This window comes from Parasteatoda tepidariorum, chromosome 11 (genome assembly GCF_982258835.1).
Source record: "Parasteatoda tepidariorum strain Cologne lab strain chromosome 11, Ptep-v5.0, whole genome shotgun sequence".
Classification (NCBI taxonomy): Eukaryota; Metazoa; Arthropoda; class Arachnida; order Araneae; family Theridiidae; genus Parasteatoda; species Parasteatoda tepidariorum.
The window spans coordinates 96,495,889-96,518,516 of NC_141765.1; the positions used below are offsets into that span (position 1 = coordinate 96,495,889).

A 22,628-nucleotide genomic window follows, 5' to 3' on the forward strand; every position below is an offset into this window, starting at 1 on the left:
GCACATTCACAAGGTTTTCTATAATTTACGATATTTCTTTTTTCTATAACTCAATGAATTGCTGAATGTTTAGTGGCATTTTAAAAACATTGAAATATGTTATGTTTAAGAATAAGATATTGAAATAATATGTTGCATATTGTATGATTCATTGTTTAAAAAATTGCTTCATTTTGCTAGATATTTACGTTACATGGTTTTCTTTGGATAAAGATGATTAGCAAATAGCATCCACATGTTTCGATACATTCTGAAACTTACGTTCGCAAATTCACCATAAAATGTCGCACAGCATATTCTTCAATTACGATAAGCTACATTTACCACCAAATACTGCTACTATGATTATTTTTGTTTTCTTATACATATATGTATGTATATATATATATATATATATATATATATATATATATATATATATATATATATATCTGATATGATACTCTCTTTTTAAACAGAGCTCGTAAGGCCCTTAAGATACTGAAATGGGGGCACGAAAACTTAAAAGAATTTTTTTTCCTAATGCCCGCCTGTGTTAACAGCCGTCAATTCAGGCATCTACAGGGTGACAGATATCTGTGTGGCCTAAGGATTCCTAACGAGCATCAAACATTCTCAAAATTAAGTGTTCATTCACTGGAAAATTTAGTGTTTATTCAATTTAAGAACTGTTCCTTCACTTGGTCATCTTACTACTTATTATTTAAACCACCAAAAGCTTAAAACAATATTATGTAAGTTATCTAAATTTTTTTTACATAATTTGCATTTAATAACAAATATGTCGACATGTATTTAATAACAAATACGTCATTTAGCTAAAATTACAAATTTTGAAATTTTTGTGATTTTTTTTAAAGACAAGCTAAGCTTAAGTATTCCTTCACTGGTTAGTTTACCCTATAAGATTTTGAGAAATTTGCGATGTTGTGAGAGATGCTTAAAAATGTTGACTACGTATTTTTATTAATATTCATAAAATATATATTGAAGAAAATGATGAATATTTTATTCCAAATTTATTCATTCGTATGTATATTATTGAAATTTTATCAGTTATTGAGAAAAAATAAATAAAAAATAATCACATTAAAGAAGCACAATCTGTTGTATAATCATATTCTATCAGAAGCATGCTTTTATAAAACTCCACATTCTCTGAATAAAATGTATTTTATTCAATAAAATGTTTTATTCAAATTTCTTTACTAAATTGCAAATAGAATTTTAGACGACTAAAAAAGAAACATCGTATTTTATAGCTTAAAAAAATAAAAATGAAAAGATAAGCAAACGATTATTAGCGAAAAAAATATGAATGAAATTTTATGCTAAGCGCGCGAAGTCAAGTTCCTCGCAAGTTTATCACATTTTAATATTAATCGCCCCATTTAATCATTTCTTCATTGTCGCCAAATTATTTTTTTAAAAATAATTAATTTTAATTTTTCTCAGCTTCTAATAAATAAAAACAGTTGAAACTTTAGATTTTTCAATTGAAAAATATGTAGATTAATATGGTATAAAAAAATTCATACCTTATAATTCAAAAATTTTTCATCCTTAATTTAATTAAATAATAAAAAATAATTAACAATTATTAAAAATTATTTTTTTCGTGAAATTATCTTTGGGTAAATGAGTTTTATGACTGGGTGAAATTTTCTTCGAATTGCTTTATTAGTTTTTAAAATATGACTAAAAACGTAAAAAGTGAAATTAACATTAAGGGGTACGAACTTTGGATCGCTCTCCTGACCAAACTATGGGGACCATATTTCCCAGATTGCGGCTACCCCCTATATTTTGAAGGTTAAAAATCCAAATATGTAAGAAAAAATATATGTTTATTCAGAGAAAGTACGTTTTTGTGTCTGATTTCGTAACTTAATTAATAGTTAGCACTAATTAATTAGCATATTTGAGATCACCCACAGGAACCATTAAGATTAACACTTAGTTCGTGAAAATCCGCTCATTAGAACGAAAGTTATTCAGGGTGATATCTTTTTTTTTTTGCGGACTGTACTTAGCTTGGACACATAAAAAAAGAATTTAACACATATAAAATTAAAATTTTAAAAACAACGTTTTTTAAAAAGAAGTATACAATAACGTAGAAATAATTCTATGTTTGTCATTAAAAGTAACTATAAACGTAAGGTAAACGATAAATACGTTTGAAAGACGGTCGGTATTGGCTGACATAGCAGATAGGATTACTTTCTCTTTTTTTTCTTAATTCCGTAAAAAGTTTTAAAGAAGTTTTTCATTTTATTACTTTCCTTTTTGTTATTACTCCAGAAAGTGATCGGATTTTCATTTGGAATTAAAAATTGAAACAAATTTTAGCTTGGAATTTTTAGGAAATAGTAATTTGTTGTAGCCAAGGTCAAAACATCATTTGAAATTTAAACACTCTAACTAGACGAAAAGTAATCGCAATTTTGTTTGGTAGGAAATTTTGTTTGGAATATAATTGTAATGATATTTTCTTATCGCTTTCAGGAAGCTATTAAAACATGTATTGTCTTTTTTTAATAAAGCTCTAGTCGAGATTTGAATGCTCTGGCTAATCGGAAAGTAGTCGAAATTTCGATTGACAATAAAAGCTACTTCTAGCAATCAGAAAAAATGATAGAAACTTTGTCATTCCGCAAACAGTTCCAGCTGAGCCGTGATGGCTCAAGGGCTTTTTCCTTTTAAATGAGGTGAAAACGGGTTCGAATCCCAGAGTTGGATGGTCGATACGAATTCCGCGTCTGATTTGAACCGACAACAGTGCTGACGCAAAATATCCCCAGTGGTAGACGTATCATGGGTCTCCTTGCCGTCAGGCTTACCATGGAAGTTTTCGAGGTTTTCCTCTCCATGTAACGATAATGCGGGTTATAATTCCATCAAAAAGCCCTCCACGAAAGCGATATGTCTCCCAATACTTGATACAGGAGTTCCCTTGTCTTCTGGATTGGGTTCAAAATTACAAGACTACGGAGTTGAAGATAAGTAGTCTTAAACCCAAAAGTAGGGTTGGCTGTTCAACAGCGGTTATAAAGCACTCCCAGTTTAAATTTTAGTCCTCTAGATCATCAAAAATAGGTCGAAAGTTTTCATAATTCCAGCCAAATACATACAAAAGCGATTTAATAAAAGCGTAGCAGCCAATGGTTAAAGCTAAACAGTTGTCTATTAAGCTCACATTTTTGTTAAAGATATAAAGTATTTTTTTATAGGTAATGCAAACGCATAATATCTGGATAGAATAATTGACATTTATTTCTCATGAATATATAGATAATATTGTATAGGAGAAAACAATTTTATTTAAAGTGCATATAAGTTTTCACATCTTTAATTTCAAGCTAAGCTTGGATTCTAAACCAACTCAATATACACCGAAGAGCCATTATATTATGCTCACCCATCTATAACAATGATCTCTCCCAGGTTTTCATGGTTTCTCGCCCAGTAACAATGTTTTCAAGGGGCACATTAGAACCCATAATCCTCATAGAACAATTCCTGACGTCTGTAAACTAATTGAACATAGTTGCAGACCAGGTTCATCCATTCATAGCAACAGTTTTTCCTGCGGGGGGTGGTGTTTACCAACAGGATAATGCACCATGTCATAAGAGTCGAATCGTCATGGATTGCTTCGAGGGAAATCGTCATGGATTTTTCCAGTGACTTTCAAGTCATATCTAGGCCCCCAAATTCACCTGACCTTAATCCAATAGAGCATTTGTGGTCCTACTTGGAAAACCAAATTCGTGCTGCCACGCTACCCCCTCGCAGTGTGAGGGAATTACAGGACCAGTTGGTGAGCGCTTGGTACTAGATACCTCAGACTACCTATCAGCACCTTGTGGAATCAATGCCACGGCGGGTGCTAGCAGTTTTGAGGGCTAAAGGTGGTTCTACATGTTATTAGCAGGGTGGTCATAATGTAATGGCTCTTCGGTGTATAACTTCTAGAAACAACTTTTTAAAAAAAAAAAACATTTTTTCTCCGTATTTAAATACATAATTTACATTTCTTTAGCAATTTCGTATAAAAAAAAGTGAGTAAACGATTTGAATGTGATAAAACTATTTCAAAAAATATAAGTACAAATACTAAAAATAAAACTAAAAAAAATTTGTTTTGAAAAATATTTTTAGTTTTTAAGTGTATGAAATATTTAGATAAATTTAAAGAAAACAGTTCAGAGGCAAAATAGGGTTGATACAGGGCTATTAAAATATCACATAAGCACTTAACATAGGGAGAGGGTTAGTGATTTGAATATTTTTGCTGATAAGAGAGAAGGAATATAAGTAATGCTTACGTTAAAATTGTCTTATTTCTAAAATTTTTCTTAAAATGCGAAATAAAAACTTTAACATAAAACCACACGTTGAAAATTTTCAAATTTGATATGTTAAATTTGGGGAGATAAAAAAATCGGAAAAAAGTTTGTTTGAAGTGTTCTGTACACACACGGGCAAAACAAAAAAGTTCCAAAAAATATTATTATCAAAATTATATACATTGAATTAAAACAAATTTCGTTCAAAGCGAAGTTCAATCTTGTATTTGAATTTAATCCTAGAACAAAATTAATCCTAAATTTATGACATTTAAGAGGCAAAAGAAGTTTACTTAGGAGGCATGTAAATTCATTATTGTGGTCAATTTCTTCTTTTAGAATATTGCAAATTTTAATTACAATTTTTAAAAATGAGAAATCAATATTTAATTTTTTAATCTCATTTGGGAAATAATTAAAGTACAAATAAATTTAATTCACGTGCCTTACAAGCCATATTATTTCATGCAATTAATATACATTTTAGAACAATATTTACGAAATGCATAACACTATATGATAGATTTTAACAATCCTTCAGTAATAATTAAAAAATAATAATAAAAATGGCTTCAGAAAAAAAATAAAAAATTTTAAAACAAAATTTATTAATTATCTGTGTTGAATATTGAACATAAATATTACAAGCATGTTTTAAATTATAAGTATGTCAGAGGAAAAATTTACTTACTTTTTTACAACTACAAAAACTAAATTCTTAAAAGCTAAATTTCGTGATCGCAATGTGCGACTTTTAAATCATTGGAATAAGAAGCGTGATATTTATAGTGTTTGCGAATCGTAATATTTGAATTTAAAATAGTACGGAGTAAGGCTAGGAATTCAGGGGCTCTAGCACGGAGAAGAATCAAAGTTTGATTTTAAAATCACGTGAATATAAACCGGGATACATAATTTTAAAATACTGCTAATAACAATTCAATTCCTGAGATCACAGTGTGCTACTTTTAAATCAAGTGAATATGAATCACGATGTGCGGTTTGAAATTTTCTAAATAAGAATCATGATGCTTGATTTTAATATTGAGTGATATTTGTGTGTTCTTATATATATATATATAATTTCTAGATAATTTTCTTAATCAAGCACCCGTAAAAATTACTTAAGTAACAATTCTTTAATTTATACTATCTGAATTGATATCGAAAGATTGATATAAAAAGCGTGATTTAATCTGTCTCAGATAATTATACAAATTTATTCATAAACATCTTCCTAAAATAACTTTGTAAGAATATCAAACATTTAATAATCATTCCTTACACATACCATTTTAAAGTATATAATTCCAATAAAGTATATAATTCTACTGAAATTTAACCTCACACAAATCAGTGTATATAAATAAATGAATCAAAATCCGTAATTAATGAAAATAACTGCATTTCTTAAGAAAACAAATCTATGAATAAAAATAAAAAATCACTTCAATCACAACTATTAACGTAAACAATTATGAAATAAACGCAAAAACAAAACGTGGTGATAAATTATAGGTAAGTAATAACGAATTATATAGCAACTATAATGGAAACTTACTTGATAGATCACAAGCCAGACTTGAGTTGTTACTTTCAGTCTCGAAAACCACTAACATATATCTATACCACTATGTTACAAATCCTACTATACTTTGACATAAACAAACAACGAACAAACTTATATTTAACGTCTCTTATCAAATTACAGAAACTTTAAAAATTAAACCTTGTTCCACAAGAAGAGAGAGAATTCTAATTTGTTTTGTGTTCCAGGGTTGTTATAATCCTTGCTTCTCCCTAATTAGTTATTTGAAATTTTCTGAACTAAAGTCGCCAATTCAAAATTCGCCAATTAAAAAATGTTTGAACTAAATGTGCGTGAAATTTTTTTGCATCTAGATTTTCTTGATATTAAAATAAGTTGTGAAATGATTCGTAATTTTAAAAAATTAGTTATTTCAAATGTTCTGTGCCGATTAAGAAAGTTTCAACTAAATATTACATGGAATTTTCGTGCTTCTTGAAGTGTATGTTAAAAATTGATTTAACATACTTCAATAACATTGATTTACAAGTTATGAAATGATTTACTATTTTAAAAAAGTACTGACGAAACTCAGAACTAAAAAAGGAGAACAAAATACTTTATCGCGCAATCAATCGTTTTGTATTGATCGCGATTTTCGAAATAGTTTTCATTATTTCTTATTTTTAAATTCTTGTTCTTGAATATCTTCAAATTCTTTTGAAATTTTCTACAACAATTTATTACCCGTTTCAGTTAACTGACGAAAATCAGAACTAGATATACTTTATCACGATATACTTTATCACGAAATTAAATCGTTTTATACAGTTCGCGATTTTTGATATAGTTTTCGTAATTTTTATTTTTAAATTCTTGTTATTAACTGCTAAATTTCGGCTCCGACGCTACGCATACGAATCAACACGTATCTCCATTTAATATTAACTTTCAAACGCTGCCAGAAATTATAGTTTAAAATACTAAACAATCGTACCGAGGAAATTTTTATAGACAAATTAGGGGGACCACAATGGACCAAAATAGGTTCCGATAAATAACCACAGGAAAGTTCTTTAGTTATTCGTGAAACCAGCGTGAGAGGGTAGCGTCGCGGGTTAATTAGTAAAGAAATTTGAAGGCTGAGGGTCCGAAGCTTGATATCAGTCAAGGGTTAATTTTTAAATTTTTAATTTATTTATTTATTTTATATTATTTTTTTGCATCTTTTTTAAAATTTTAAAGTGAATAAAGTGTTCTGCAAATAAAAATTATTATTTTTGTTTGAGAAAGAGCGAAAAATAGCTAAAATAGGGATAAATTTCGGCTCCAACACCACACATACGACACACCACGTATCTCCCTCATAACTTTCAAACTCGCGGCAAGAAATTAATTTTAAACTCGGCCCAAAATTAGAGTTTAATCTACCATACCAAAGGGAATTTTTATGCGCCATTCAGAGAGCACCCAATAGGCCAAAATAGGTTTTGTTGACTAACCGAAAGGAGGTTCTTTAAGCTAAATATTCGTGGGTACAGCGTGTGAAGCGTCGTAGAGCGGTGGGTAGTGCCGCTGGCAAGACCCGGGGTTTAAAACCGGACGAGGGTTATATTTTATTTTATTTTTTTATTTATTTTATATTATTCTTTTAATATCTTTTCCGATATTTTAATGTGAATAAAGAGTTCTATATATAAAAAATAACTATTTCTCTCTTTGGTAAAGAGCGAATAATAGTTAAAAAAAGGATAAATTTCAAGTAATTTTTTTAAATTTTATTTTATATTATTCTTTTAACATCTGTTCCGATATTTCAATGTGAATAAAGAGTTCTATATATAAAAAAAACTATTTCTCTCTTTGGTAAAGAGCGAATAATAGTTAAAAAAGGATAAATTTCAGATAATTTTTTCATTTATTTTATTTTATATTATTTTTTAACATGTTCTTCAGTATTTTAACGTGAATAAAGTGTCCTATATATAAAAATAAGTATTTTTCTTTTTTAAGGTGCGAATAATTGCTGAAAAAGGGATAAAAATCGTCTCCGCAGGCACGCACACGTCAAAACCACGTAACTCCCATTAATACTAAGCTATAATGTTCAAATTGGACCGAAAAGTAGGGTTCCATGGGCCGAACAATCGTACCAAAGGAAATTTTTATCGAGCAATTATTGGGCCCACAATGGGCCAAAAACCTTTTTAGTTGACTAAACGGGAGATTTCTCCTTAAGCTAAATATTCGTGGCAACACCGTGTATGGCGTGGCCCAGTGGTTGGGGCTGTGCGCGAGTAAAATTGGCTGAGCGGTAAATCCCGGCGGTGGTCATGCTTTGAATTTTTTTTTTGTTTTGTTTATTTTATTTTATATTATTTTTTCAATATGTTTTTCGATATTTTAAAGATACACAAAATATATATTTTTTTCTTCGGAAAATAGCGAATAATGGGCACAAAAGAAAAAAGGAAAAATCGGAGGAAATGCGTTCTACATATAAAAACAAGTATCTTTCCTTGTTAAAGATGCGAATTATGTATATAGAATGACCGAAAAGAGGACAGAAATGAACCCACTGACCTGACAGGTACATCATCAGTCTGGGTTGGAAACATTTGCTTGGTTTGTTTAGGGATGAGAAAGTGAGACGTGAAAAAGCAAGCAAGAAAAAATGCTTATCGCAACATTCTCCTCTATAGATGGTTTCAAAAATCGGTACATGTATTTATTTTGAAGTAGAAATTTCAAAGTTATCACACACAAAAAATGAAGAAAAAAATCAGTCGAGGACAAAAAAAAGTTCATTATATCCAACTTTCTCACTTTTTTGGTTCACTATATCCACGAAAAATAACATCATACGGGTATAGCAAGGTACAGAACCGCACATTTCGTTCACTATATCCGGGAGTTCACTATAAACCGTGTTCACTATAGCGGGGTTTGACTGTAGCATGTATAAATGAAATTTTGAATATTAAACTTTGAATCAAGGGGAAAAAAATCTTTTATTAACTTTAAAAGCCATATTCTGCTTAAAATAATTATTTGTTATGCCATTTTCAACTTAAATTTATTGTCTACAAGAAGTTTATAGTTGGAGAAAGATTCTAAAAGTATTTCCAGAAAGCATGTAACCTTACAGCAGTGTTTCCCAAGCTTATGACTTTTGGGTACCCTTTCTAAATTTTTCACAACGCTGCGTACCACTAATAAAAATGAATGTATTTTTTACTATAAAAAAATTGCACAAAGGTTAAAAATCACAACTGGCTGTTGACAGCACTAATTATTAACTGTTTAACTTATTAATCGTAAGTTTTCTTGGCTAGCTTTGTTTTAAAGTAAAATTTTTTAAAATTTTCGTTTGTAGCAAATATTTCGCATAAGAACGCGTACCCCCGCTAAACTGTTCCCGTACCCCTGGGGGTACGCGTACCACACTTTGGGAAACACTGCCTTAGTGCCGCAGTTTTCGCTTTATTGTCATAAAAATGCCTTTTTTTCAAATAAAGTAAAATTATTGTAGTTTCATCCTAAAGAAGTTCTAAATTAATTTTAAAGCTTTTTTAAAAAGAAATTGTCACTTAGTGACGTTTTAGATGACGTCACACTAGAAATAAGATTGCATCATCCATTACAATTTCATGACAAGGTGGATTTTAGTTGAGCATACAAGACTTTGCGAAAAGAAACCTTATAATTACCTATATTTAAGATTATTTTAACTTTAAAGCTTTATTCAAAGATTTTTTCCACTCTTGAAAACCCTAAGACAACCTCGCAGGGCCGGTTTAAGCGTAGCGGGTCTCTAGGCCATTCAAATTATGGGGCCCTTAGATTAAATTTTCTTCTATTTTTTATTTAATCAAATATACAAGTATTTATCTATCTTTTCATTTTAAGAAAGCATATTTGAAATTAAAATAAATAATAATAAATTAAATTTTACTTTATTTTTTTAAATTAGAACTAAAAAATAATCATAACACTTTGACAATATTTGAAAAATTATTGTTTTTCTTAATTTTTTAAAATTTAATTTCAAAAATTCCATTTCAAGGCGAATATTCATTGGGCCTAGTCTGGCCTAATGGGTAATCCTTGGGCCCTGCAATAATGGGCCCTGCAACCTTGATTTTCAGGTTTTTATATAAAAGGTTGTTTTCTATCCCAGGTTTTCTGAATAGGATTATGTGCGTAGAATAGAGCGCCACAAATCTTGCAAACTGCATAAAAAAACCTTTTTAGTTTACATTAAAAGGTTTTTGTTGAGTTAAAATAAACCTTATTTTGCTATCTGCGTAAGTTCTTATACAAAAGTCTGATTGCAAACAGAATTTAAAGAAAAGTTTAAAAGCGATATGATTCAATTCGTTTTTCTTCTACGACAAAAATCCGCCAAGAGGATCCCAGCTCATGACGGTTTTCAAACCTGACCACAGCTCTGAAATTGAAATGATGAAGGGCCATCCTCACTTTATCGGCCAATTGCACCATTTCCGCCTCTTCAATTGTCGTCGGGCTACCCCGAAGTGCCATCCCCTGTGCAGTGGATCAAAATTGTGATCATCCTCAGAGATCGACCGTCGCCAATAGCCCACTATGCGGCTCTAGTGCCTCGTAAATGAACTACAAAAACCCTCTCTTCAATCAGAAATTCGGAATTTATCACGGGTGTTGGATTAGAATGAAAATCTATTTCTATAAAATAAACTAACTAAAAGAAAAGCGTGTCAAGAATGTTGGCGGGACATTACTTAGTTGAAAGAAAATGATCTTTCCAACCATATAAAATTTCGGTTCTGAGACAAGAGAGACTTGATATTTAAAACATGTGTGGACACCTATCCTGTTTGCTGTTGTTGTTGTTGTTAATTTACGTCGCACTAGAGCTGCACAATGGGCTATTGGCGACGGTCTGGGAAACATCCCGGAGGATGATCCGAAGACATGCCATCGCAATTTTGATCCTCCGCAGAGGGGATGGCACCCCCGCTTCGGTAGCCCGACGACCTGCACGCGAAGTCGAGCACTTTACGGTAGCACAGTTTAACGAGGACCAATACCGCACACCCTCGGTCCCTACGCAGACTGATCCAAGTGGTCACCCACCCGCACACTGACCGTAGCCAGTGATGCTTGACTTCGGTGATCTGCCGGGAACCGTGTCTTAACGATCAGTCCACTGCGGGACCCTATCCTGTTTGCATTAACAGTCTTTCAAAATGAAGGGGCCTCCCTGGCCGAGCGGTATCGCTGGTCCAAACGCTCTGTTAAGCGTGGAGGTAGCGGGTTCGAATCCCGCCGTAACCCTGGATGTATTCTTTGTGATGTCTTTCTCTGAATTGTTCTATCTGTATTTTCTACTTGACAATGACTTATAAGCCTATATATAGAGCACACAAGTCAGCAAATGTATGTAATCTCAATAAAATAAAAATAAATCAAAATGACTTTCAATTTTACATATTCGACGGGTCTCAACAAAGCAAAGTTTTAGCAATTATTACTCATTTCAACTATCTTTCCTTTCTGGGATTTCCCGACTTTTTCAGCATTTATTTACTTTGCGTAGAGTTTTGTTGTCGCAGTGCAGTAAGAGCGATCCACTCTGTTGAAATATAGTTCGATATATTGTCTTAATTAAAGACCGACAAATCGATATTTAACTAGTATTTGATGATCTCAATCTATTTAAATTTTCTTATAATTTTGTAATGTAAGATAATATTGTAGTAGAAGAGACAGTTTTTTTATTTTATATAAAATTGTTTATATATTTTTGTTATTGCATCAAAGGTGTGTCAATCCGCTATTATATATTGTTTATTGCTTCAATTTTGTGAGGATCGATTAAAAGCAGTAAAGTTTGAACACATATTTATATGTTGTGGGCGTCAGTGTACTTTGAAATTGTATTATATTGTGAACTATATTTGAAATCAAATTCCGTATTGGGATTTAGTGAAGGGCGGCGACCTAACTCGAATTGATCTATTTTTGACTCTCGTCTGTTATCATCTGTAACTCTTCTAAGGAGAGAAACTTTTTATCAGACAGGTGGATTCTCCCTGTTTGAAGAATATGCATATTTTACATTTCTTCAACATGTTTTTCACGCAACTGTCTTTTTGATCCTTTATTTTTGTATAAACAACTTGCCTGTTTATTTATTTCCCTATCGCAGATATTCATAATTGACGCCTGATATTGACATTTTTATATTCGTGACAATTTGTTTAAATATTAATTCTCCTAATTTATTCAATTGAAAAATGGAAGCAATAGCCAAACACGATTTTAATGCTACTGCCGATGACGAGCTCAGTTTTAGAAAAGGACAAGTCCTTAAGGTACGTTAAATAGCTCATTTGTTAAAATTGCTTTTATCTTGAGTTACTCATTAAACAATGAATCAAGCGAAAGAGATATTAATAGTTAATCAAACAACATTTCTTCTTTTTTAATTGAAGAGAAAAATGTATTTAAATCAGTGTTTGGCATTTATTACAGAGTGATGGTAAATAGTGTTAATTTTTTAATAAACCTCGCAGTAAATATTTAGAACATGTATAATATTAACATCGTATAAATTTACAATTGTGCATAAACAGTTTTTCTAATTTTCTATACATAATTTAATCCTCTATGCATAATATATTTTCTATGCAGCTCGTAATTTTGTACATATTAACAAAATGTCTTTAGCATTCTGTACAGAATTGTTATGTATTAATATACAGGGCTGCTAACTACTATGGTTTTAGCTAAATATTTTATAAAGTGGTTGGCAGTTAAAAACTCTCTGAATTATTTCTTAGTTTTGCGAATATTTTAAAAATCTCACCACATGGGAGCTAGATAAAAGTGGCCTTTCATACAAAACTTCTTCTAAAAGAAATTTTTCCAAGAAACGGTTGGCAATCCAGATTATGATATAATTTATTATGTATAAAAATTGTATGTATAATTTTTTATGCATGTTAATTTTCGACTGTTTTTAAATAAATTCTTTCTGTTATACAAGAAAAATTACTTTTGGTAACTAAAAAAACATTAATTTTTTAAAATTGGTTAATCTGATGTTTATTCAATTCATTTTAAATTAATTAATACTAAAAAAATATATCTGAAATTGTCAGCATACTAATAATTTTTTTCTATAGGGATAGTGATTTAACTCCAAAATTGTCTTGTAATTTGTCCTAATTGGTTAAGTTAAAGTAATTTATTTCACAACTATCCTACTAAAAGAAAAAAAAAATTTTAAATCAATAATTTATATTACTTTTAAATTACTTATATACAGTATGCTTCTGATTTGTATTTATTTTAAAGAATTAAGAACTGAAAATAGAAAAGTCCTCAGAAATTTTTTCAAAATTTTAAAGTATCTATCTTAAACTGCTGTGTTAAAAAAAACAAAAAAAAAACAATTTGAGTATATTAGAAGTTGCAACTATAGTAGTAACCGCTGAAATAGAGATTGAAAGTTCTAATTTATTCACTTGGTTAGACTTTACTTTAAATTAATGCATTTTCTATTGTTAGCCATCAATTTTCGAAAAGTGCTAGACTTTGGTTTACACATTATGGTTGAAAACATAAAATAGGTCAAAGTTATAACAAAATTTCTGTATTTTTAAATTATGAGTGTCAAATGAAAGACTGTGCTGTCATCATATGATTTCTCTTTTTGTAAGGATTACTTGTATGTGTTTTGTTTACTTCCCCGTGGCAGAATCGTGGTGACAAAGGAAGGACACTGTCGCTGGACACGAAATTTTTCCTTTGAGAAGTTAAAAATTTCGGTTTTCTTTTTCTGTAAAAGGTTTCGATCTATTTTTTTAATGTAGTTATTACTATTGATTTCCACAATTATTAAAATCCTATATTTTTAATAAGATATCATTTATTACAATAACTGAATCTCAAAATGAAAACTCACATTTAGTAATCTCTTCTTGAAAAGTCCGATTCGAGTGATTTTGTCGTAAATTTTTTTTGATAGTTACTGCAACTGATTTCACGATTTCTTTTCTAATGCAATGATTTACAAAATGCGAAAAAGGAAATAATTAGTCTGTTTTCCTCCCACAAAATACTGGAATATCTGCAAAAATATTAAATGTTCGAATAAAAAAGTTATATAATTTGATTTTTAATGGAAGTTTTATTTTTGAAGTTGATGATTTTGTTACTTTCAATTAGTAACAGGTATATATTTTTTATTTTTAAAACTACCTTGCAGAAAGATATTAGTATTAAGGAGGCACGTTGCAGAAAGCCCCGAAAAAAATTCTGCTTCAGGGGTTTACTTATTGATGAAGACTATTTTTTTTTTATATGTGGTTGGCTTATAATTTATTTTTAAAAACTTGATTGTAAATTTTCAAGGGAATTTTACTATCTGAGGCAGTTTTAGTATGTAAAGTAAACAATATGTGGTTATTGGTGCTTTTACACATTTCTTCCCCTTCCATTTTTATTCAGCAAATAATTGCACGAAGAATCTATTAAGACATAAAATGTATTGCAGTGGTCGGTGCATTCGTAGTGAAACTACTGTAGTCGCTACTTTTCTTCGTAGTTTGTAGTGTAGTGTGCTATTTTTTAACAAAAGTAGTGTAGTGACATAGTGTGTAGTGTTTTTAAAAAGTACTTAAAGGTGTGTATTTTCGATTTTCGTTACTTAAAAGCCCTTAAAGGTGCTTTTGCCATGGGGTGTTTTTAAAAAGTGCTTAACTTTCCCTTTTCGAAAATGAGATTTTTTTTTCTTCTTTACCATGTTGATTTTCGTCAAGTATGCAAAAGCATGGTTTTCACGTTCAACGTTTTTACAATTCATTCAACCATAATCCAATACGGCGTACCGTCGGTCCATAACGCATGACAGCGCTAATCATGTTGCAGGTTTGATGAAATACTTGAGGGGTCCGCATGTGCATCTAGTGAGCTGGGATCGGTGAGATTCTTGTACTCTCGTTTGCAACTCTGCTGCATTTTGCAAGATATTATCAATTTCAGACTTCATTTTCCACCCTCTGATATCGTACCGAAGAATCTCTCGTTAATTTTTTAATGGCTGATATAATCAAGAAAAGAGTTCTTTGTCAGAAACAAGTTATTTTAGCACGATCGTGTAAGGTCTTTGAAAATTATTTTGTCCTTTATTAATGTATATAGTGCTAAAAATATTTTTTGAGTGCTTAAAAAGTACTTAAAAGGTGCTTATTTTTTGCTGAAAGATTTGGCTATGCACCCTGAGTGAGTAATACGATACAAAAAAAAAGTAGTTTGTAGCAATTCCTGGCAACTACTTTTAATGTTAGTTTAGAGAAGAAAAACAGTTCTAACGTAACTAATATTTCAACTTTAATGGTGGCGAATCTTCGCCGGTTAATAAATGGATGCAAAGAAAATAACCCTATGGATGCAGCTGAGATTTAACAGAAATTACTCATTTAAAAATCGCGTATAACGTCATATTTAGACTGGTTATTATAAAAAATAGGAAATTAATTACTTAGGTCACACTTTCGCTTGTGAATTCCCACTCGTGATGTTATTTCAAAGGAAAGGAGCAGATGAGTCACAATGTAAAAAAATCGGGGTAAGATATAAATCATCTCCAAGGATATCGCTGCACACTTACGGAGGAAAATACTCTTCGCACGAGCTTGCAAACGGTCGATATACTATCGGGAACAATTCCCAACATCACGCGTGTAGACATAGATGTCAACGATATACATAGGAAAATATTGCAATGCACATCTCAGTGTATCACGATTTCCGATGCTTCGTAAAATTGGAAATCTAAACATCGGATCGGCGATGATTGCTTAGAATCGATATTTTCTTATGCATCGATTTATCACCCAGTCCTAGTGAGTAGTGTCATACAAACAAAAACAGTAGTTTGTAGCGAGTCCTGGTAACTAATTTTAGAAACATGGTTCTAACGAATATAATTTTTTGAATTTGATGGATGCAATGAAAAATGACCCTGTGGTTGCAGCTGAGCGTTAACATAGATTTAAACTAGTCATTACGAGAAATAGATAATCACTTTGATAATTAATTACAACTTCATAAGCGAATGCAAATTCGTAAAGATAATATTTTAAACAAACGGAACGTATTTTCGATGTACTTAATTTCTTAGACTAAATAAAATGGTCTAGAACAATTAAAAAACTAATTATTTTGTATAATGTTTGATAATTTCGCATTTCTTAAATTAAATATTTGCTGTCGGAAAAGGCATAAAATATTGAAGGCTAAACGAAAAAATTCGAAAAAAATGTTTTGGAATAACAAACTCGTTCTTGTAAACATGAACAAATATTTCTTAAATATATTTCCTTACATATAATGTAAGCCAATTTCTTATTCAAAACCATTTTAAACTTCGGTGTAAATTAAGTTCTCTAGCAAAGTTCGTTTCTTTTAAAGCAGTGAAGCAGTTACTACAATTCCAAAGTAGTTTATAGTCACTACATTTAAAAAAGTATTTGCAGATGTAGTTAACTACATTTGTAACTAGCATAGTTACAAATTAGTTATCTATTAGTTATCGTTAGTAGTTAACTACATAGCTGTAGTAAACTACAAAAATAATGTAGTCTTTTCGACCACTGGATTCGCCCGAAATTGAAATTTTTTTTAATGTTTACTTCTGAATAAATATTCTAGAACATTTTAAGTTTTAATTCTAATTACAGTAGAAATATTTTTTATTCTTTTTTAAGAACTCTTGGCTTCTTTTTAACGTTTGTAACTCTTCCTATTGCTAGCTTTTTTAGCTCAAAATGTTAAATTTCTACACTCAAGAAGCATTTTCTCTTAAACTACTTCTCCAATAAACATTGATTTTGAAGAGCGCAATCTTTTTTGTATTTATTTATTCATTCCATTTGAGAAAATTACGTCGATTTTAGAATGTTTCCTGCAGACCCATAAAATATATAAGAATAACCCATAAAATATTTGAGAAATATATTCTAATTAATATTTTCAAAATACCACTTCGTTAAGTTAATGAAAAGTGCATACTAATTACTAGAGAACATAAGAATTTTCATAAAATTTTTTTTTGAAAATTTATAAAATATGGTTCAAACTACTGTAAAGATTGTAGAATATCGTTTGCTTCCCCCCATAGCGCATCAGAAATATCGGTTTGCTTGACTGCTAAAAACAATGTCCTAAACAAGTTTTAGCTACTCTCCGTCCAAATTCACTCAGTAACCTAAAGAAGGACTCGAAAAAATAAAACATATATCAAACAATAAGTCCTTCTCGGACCTCATAGCGGCACAGATTAGTCTAAATCAATGTATTCGTAGCCTCCGGAGAAATTTATAAATTCCTCTTTGTCATCTGCTAAGTTTGAATTTAATATCTCAGTTTTAGCTTAATTTAGAAAATCGGTACTTCAATAAAAACTTTCGTTAACATCGCAGCTAAAATAATAATATTACACGTTGCATATTATATTTATGTAAAAGGTTTAACGTTTTTTCCATCTTTTTTAATAAAGAACTACAAATATGGATTTTACATTCAAACACAACTTTATTGTAGGACAATGTAAATTCCATAAGATATTCGTTAAGTCGTCATGCCTTAGGGGATAGAGCTTTCGCTTTTGCAATGAGGAGAACCGGGTTCGAATCCCCCGATGGCTAGTCGATACGAATTGCACAGACCACAGTGCTGACGTGAAATATCCTCGATGGTAGAGGGATCATGGGATAGAGTCTCTTTGCCGTTATGCTAACCGTGGGAGGTTCTCGTGGTCTTCCTCACCATGTAAAGCAAATGGGTTTAGTTCCATCAAAAAGGCCTCCACGAAGGCATTTTTTTCCTAATACTTAATCCAGGAGTTCCCTTTTCTTCTGGATTCGGTTCAAAATTGAAAGGCTATGGAATTTATGACCCACAAGTGAAGTGAGCAGCCAACGACGCTACCACCATCGCCTTCATTTTACTATGCAATAGAACCGCGATGGCTGGTAGATACGAATTTCGCATCCGTTCACCGACCACAGTGCTGAAGGTATATATCCTCAATGGTAGAGGGATCATGGGTTAGAGCCCCTCTGCCGTCAGGCTAACTGTTGGAGGTTCTCGTGGTCTTCCTCTCCATGTAACGCAAATGCGATTTAGTTCCATCAAAAAGGCCTCCACGAAAGCATTTTTTCCAAATTTTTGATCCAGGAGTTCCCTTGTCTTCTGGATTGGGTTCAAAATTGCAAGGCTATAAAGTTGAATATTAGTAGTCGCAAACCCGAAAACTGGATCAGCTGTTCAACGACTGTTATAAAATAAAGTAAAATAAGTTATTCGTTATCGAATTTGTTATAAAAAAGTTTTGTTTTAATAAATTTTAACTATATTTTCAAATAGAAACAAGATCATTTTTTTTTCAGAACGCGAGTACATTGTAAGAAGTTGTTAGTGCATTCTAATCCAAAATATGTTCTTGTCAGCCCATTCGACAAAAAAAATTATCGCACGGTAAAAACAAACTATAAAAATTTTTTGTCCCGGAAATCTCAAATTTGAATTTCGCGTTTAAAGTTAGCCTCTAATAGTAAGCATTTATCCTTCTAGATATTTCCCCAGAATCACAATCGTCGCTCATTGTCAAGATTCGTTAGATTATTAGCATAAATACAGAATGCTTTCCAAAATAGGTTTTATATATTTTATGATCTAGAAATCAGCCGTTCAAGATCACAATCGCCAAAGAACATTCAAAAATTATCAAATTATCTTTAAAAAATAGCCAAAACAAGCTTTAAATGATTTTTGACTCGATGAAATGATTGAAACCGCAATATTGATTTTGGCTTCAAAATATTATTTTCCTGTAAAAATTTTGTTACCCCAAGCAATCCACCAAAAAAAAAAAAAAAAAAAAAAAAAATTTAAATTAGCCAATTTTTGACCATGAAACAAAAGTTCGTCAGTTTTTGCTAAATTTTTTAAAAATCTAAGATTTTTAAAACAAAATTAAATTTTACAACTCAGAGTTAGCCCTATATGGATTTGCCTATTATTGCGCACCAAACTTTTTAATTAGCTGAAAAGTTTATTTTTTTAAGTCAAGATGTGTCTAAGGCACTGAGATATCATTGGAAAGAATTGAGGTACAAACCCTGTTGTCTAGTCGAAGCTTCAAATGAATTCTTACCTGGGAAGTAAAGGCAGCTTCATGCCGATGGTCTCGTAAGTTTGGATCCTTTATATCCTTCTGGGTCACATATGCTATTGCGTAAATACTTTCTTTTTACCAACTTAAAAGTGTGTTTTTTCAGCCAAAACAGTTTTTGATTGACTAAACAAATTTTTGATCTAAATTTACGAATTTCGTTTCGAACTATTAGCTTATTGTGGGGAATTAATCTCTCGTGTCAACACGACTAAAAATTTCGTTAGTCCACCCATAAAAAGGGGAAAAGAGCCACAACAGAAACAGGTTTTAACTAATTTTTGTCCCAAGAACCAAAAGTTTAAATGTTAATCAGCCAAAAAATAGTTATGGTCCGGTTGTGTTTCTTGCTAAATTATGATGGTAAACACCTTATGCTATTCCACCAAATTTAAGATCATTGTAGGAAATCTTAAACCTTCCTAGCAATTTTTAGCCGAAACGAATTTGGGCTAAAATGTAAAGATGGCAAATACAAATTTTGCTCCAAAACGTTGCCCATTTTAGAAAATCGTTAGCTCGCGTCAGCACATCAAAACTTATAACTAACTTATCGCTAAAATAAAATTAATGACCAAAATACCTTTTAGATAATTTTTAGCCCAATTAAGAAAGTCATTAGCCCCACAAAAAAGACTTATGACTAAAATGAGTTCTTGAACCAGAAGTTCAAGACTGACTTCTGCATCTAGAAAATCCTGAATTAAGTACAAATTTTCGTAAGTGCGTTCGTCTGAAAGAGTTACGTTAGATAGTTGTAAAGTTAAGTTGAAAAATTTTGAAGGTGTTCATCAATGACTTTGTTTTTTAAAAAAAGTTCATTACAAATTAACTATAAGAAAGTAACACACATTCCTTAGCTGAAAAAACAACGATATTGAAAGGAATATTGGTATGAGTTCTGCCATTCTATGCGTGTCATTTGTGGTGCATACTGACCACCTGCGGGTTTAGTCATCTAAATTTTTTTCTTGACCGTTGAAAAATAAGTGGGAAGCTTTGTCTGATTTCTGACTAAATAATAAGCTTGAATTTAAGCTCAAAATTTTAGTCTAATTTTGGAGCTCGCTTGCCCAAAACAATATTTTCGTTAGCCCATCCACCAAAAAATCAGTTACGTCTTAAAAAGGTTTCAGCCAATTTCTTTGAAAAAAAATAATCGAATATTGAATTTTGCCTTCAAACGTTAACCTATTGTAGGACGTCGTAAACCCCTCTAAGCTTATATTTTAACCTTTCTCCAATATGTGAATATTGCCTTCTTAATTTGCGTTTTAGCTTTAAGCTTAATGAATGAATGTGGAACTTTGATGTTGAAAAATTGACCCTTATTAATTGCCTCTTTAGCTAAGTTATCAGCTTGTTCATTTCCATCGTTGTTTATTATGTGCTTTAATCCATGAGATTTGGAGGCCATTAGTAATATTAAGTAGATTTTGGATGTCCTGTATAATATGATGAGTGGTATTATAATTTTTAAGTGCTATTATTGTCTGACCATAATGTAGTTTGCCTTGCGATTTGTTGTTTTATGGCCTGAGTCATGGCTTCCTTTAATGTTATTGCTTCAGCCTGGAATATAGTGTTGTAGGAGTTATGTTTCAATTGCGTGGTTGATGTGATTATGCCATCTTCATATTGTACAATTGCAGCACCATCACTCTTCTTGGATCCATCTGCAAATATATTTATTTTTCTTGTTAATCGGGCTTGATTAATGAATAGAAAATTTGTATAGTTGAAATCATCAAGGATTATCATGAAATTTTGGTCCTAGAAGGTCAAATCTCTCTTGGTGGTTAACCATCATAGTCTAGATGATTAACCATCATAGTATTAAAGTAAAGCATTTTCCATCATAGAATGGTGGAAGTTTGTTGGCATATCAAAGACCATAAACGCATAATGAAAAATGTTGAAATGATGTTGGACCGTCATGAAACGCACTGAAACCAGCAAAAACCATCAAAATATTTTGATGGGACGATCAAGAATTTCGACTTGTAAATGAACAGAAGGTCAGACTCCTGAATTGTTACTAATGTTCATCTCTAAACATTTGGCGAAAGAAACAGGTTTCAAATTAGAGTTTTAACAACCCTATATAGTTATTGAAACTCTTAAAGATTATACCGCCACGCGTAGTCAATATTAGAAACCTCGTGTAGTTAATATTGTAATAGAAGAAAAAACTTTCCATTATTCGAAGTTTGGTAAAAAATTCTACAGCATAATAAACATCTCTATTACTTCTATTCAAACTTAAAAAAACAATTGAGTCCCGCAGGGGACTGATCGTTAAGAAACCGTTCCCAGCAGATCGCCGAAGTCAAACTTCACTGATGGTTACCATCAAGAATGTTAGTTGTCTAAGAATGTATGTTGGTCCATCAATAGAAAACTATTAAAAGTTTTAACTTGGGATTATAAGTTTATAAAAGAAATTATACGTAGCATGAAATGCATTCTATATTGTAAAGTTTGTAGTTATCTTGATATCCGAAATATTCAGCTAAATTACCCAAGTCAAAATTTCTGATGGTTTTCCATTGATGGACCAACATAATCTTGATGGTAACCATCAATAATTTCACCATAAAACCATTGTAATTTTGATGGTAACCAAAATAAATAACCATCACCCCAAAGTAGGAATTCGAATGATTTATTATGGTTCAACATAAGAATAGCAACTTGTTTTGATGACTTTTTCATGTTAAACCATCAGAAATTTCCACCATAGTTTTTTTAGAAATCAAGCATAAACAGCCATCCTAATGTAGGAACCTCTTTATGATTTTCCAACATAAGAAAAAATAAAATACTAAAATGTTTTGATGGTATATTTCTGAGAACCAACAAACCATCATGGAAATGCATAGTTGGAACCATCATTGATTGTTGGTTCATGAGAATCAAACTTATCTTGATGATTTACCGATAAAGTATTAAAGCAGCAATTTCCATCATGGAATAAATGAAGTTTGTTGGCATATAGAAAACCATGAACGCATAATGGAAAATGTTGGATGATGATGACCATCAAAGGATGTTGGACCATCATTAACCTCAATGAGACCAACAAAAACCATCAAAATGTTTTGATATGACCATCAAAAATTTTGACTTTGGTAGACTGACTTATGTAGATTTTTTAACTTTCAGCTTTTTGCCCAGTTATTCCCGAATTTTTTGTACGTTCAGAAGATCACCTTTTTCTACTCAAGTCAACAAGAATTTTAAAATAATCTATTCAAATCGAAGAATAGGGAAAAATAGATTTTCATGCCAGAGTCTTTTTATTTTAATTAATAATGAAAATTTGATACACCATCTAACTTTGATGGTGATCATTTTAAGTTGATGTACTTATTTATTATTTTCAGTCAATCCAGCAACAAATCATGAAGATTGAATTTCGTAGTTTCACAACTATCGTTTCTTATAATGATTGGTTACAATCAATACAGTAATCATAGAGACACGATGCCTCAGGGCGTTCGCCTTCCATTGAGGTGAA

At 31.1% G+C, this 22,628-nt stretch overlaps 2 long non-coding RNA genes across 2 annotated transcripts in view; one reads left to right on the forward strand and one right to left on the reverse strand.

Annotated features, from left to right (window-relative positions):
- Positions 1 to 6,125, reverse strand: part of LOC147801936 (uncharacterized) — a 117,643-nt gene extending 111,518 nt beyond the window's left edge. Inside the window, exon 1 of the long non-coding RNA XR_015430465.1 lies at positions 5,914 to 6,125. This is a non-coding gene — a long non-coding RNA (uncharacterized LOC147801936). The remainder of the gene's footprint in view (positions 1 to 5,913) is intronic.
- Positions 6,126 to 11,374: 5,249 nt separating this feature from the next.
- The window catches only part of LOC147801937 (uncharacterized), a 28,558-nt gene continuing 17,304 nt past the window's right edge, over positions 11,375 to 22,628 (forward strand). The window contains exon 1 of the long non-coding RNA XR_015430414.1: positions 11,375 to 12,239. This is a non-coding gene — a long non-coding RNA (uncharacterized LOC147801937). The remainder of the gene's footprint in view (positions 12,240 to 22,628) is intronic.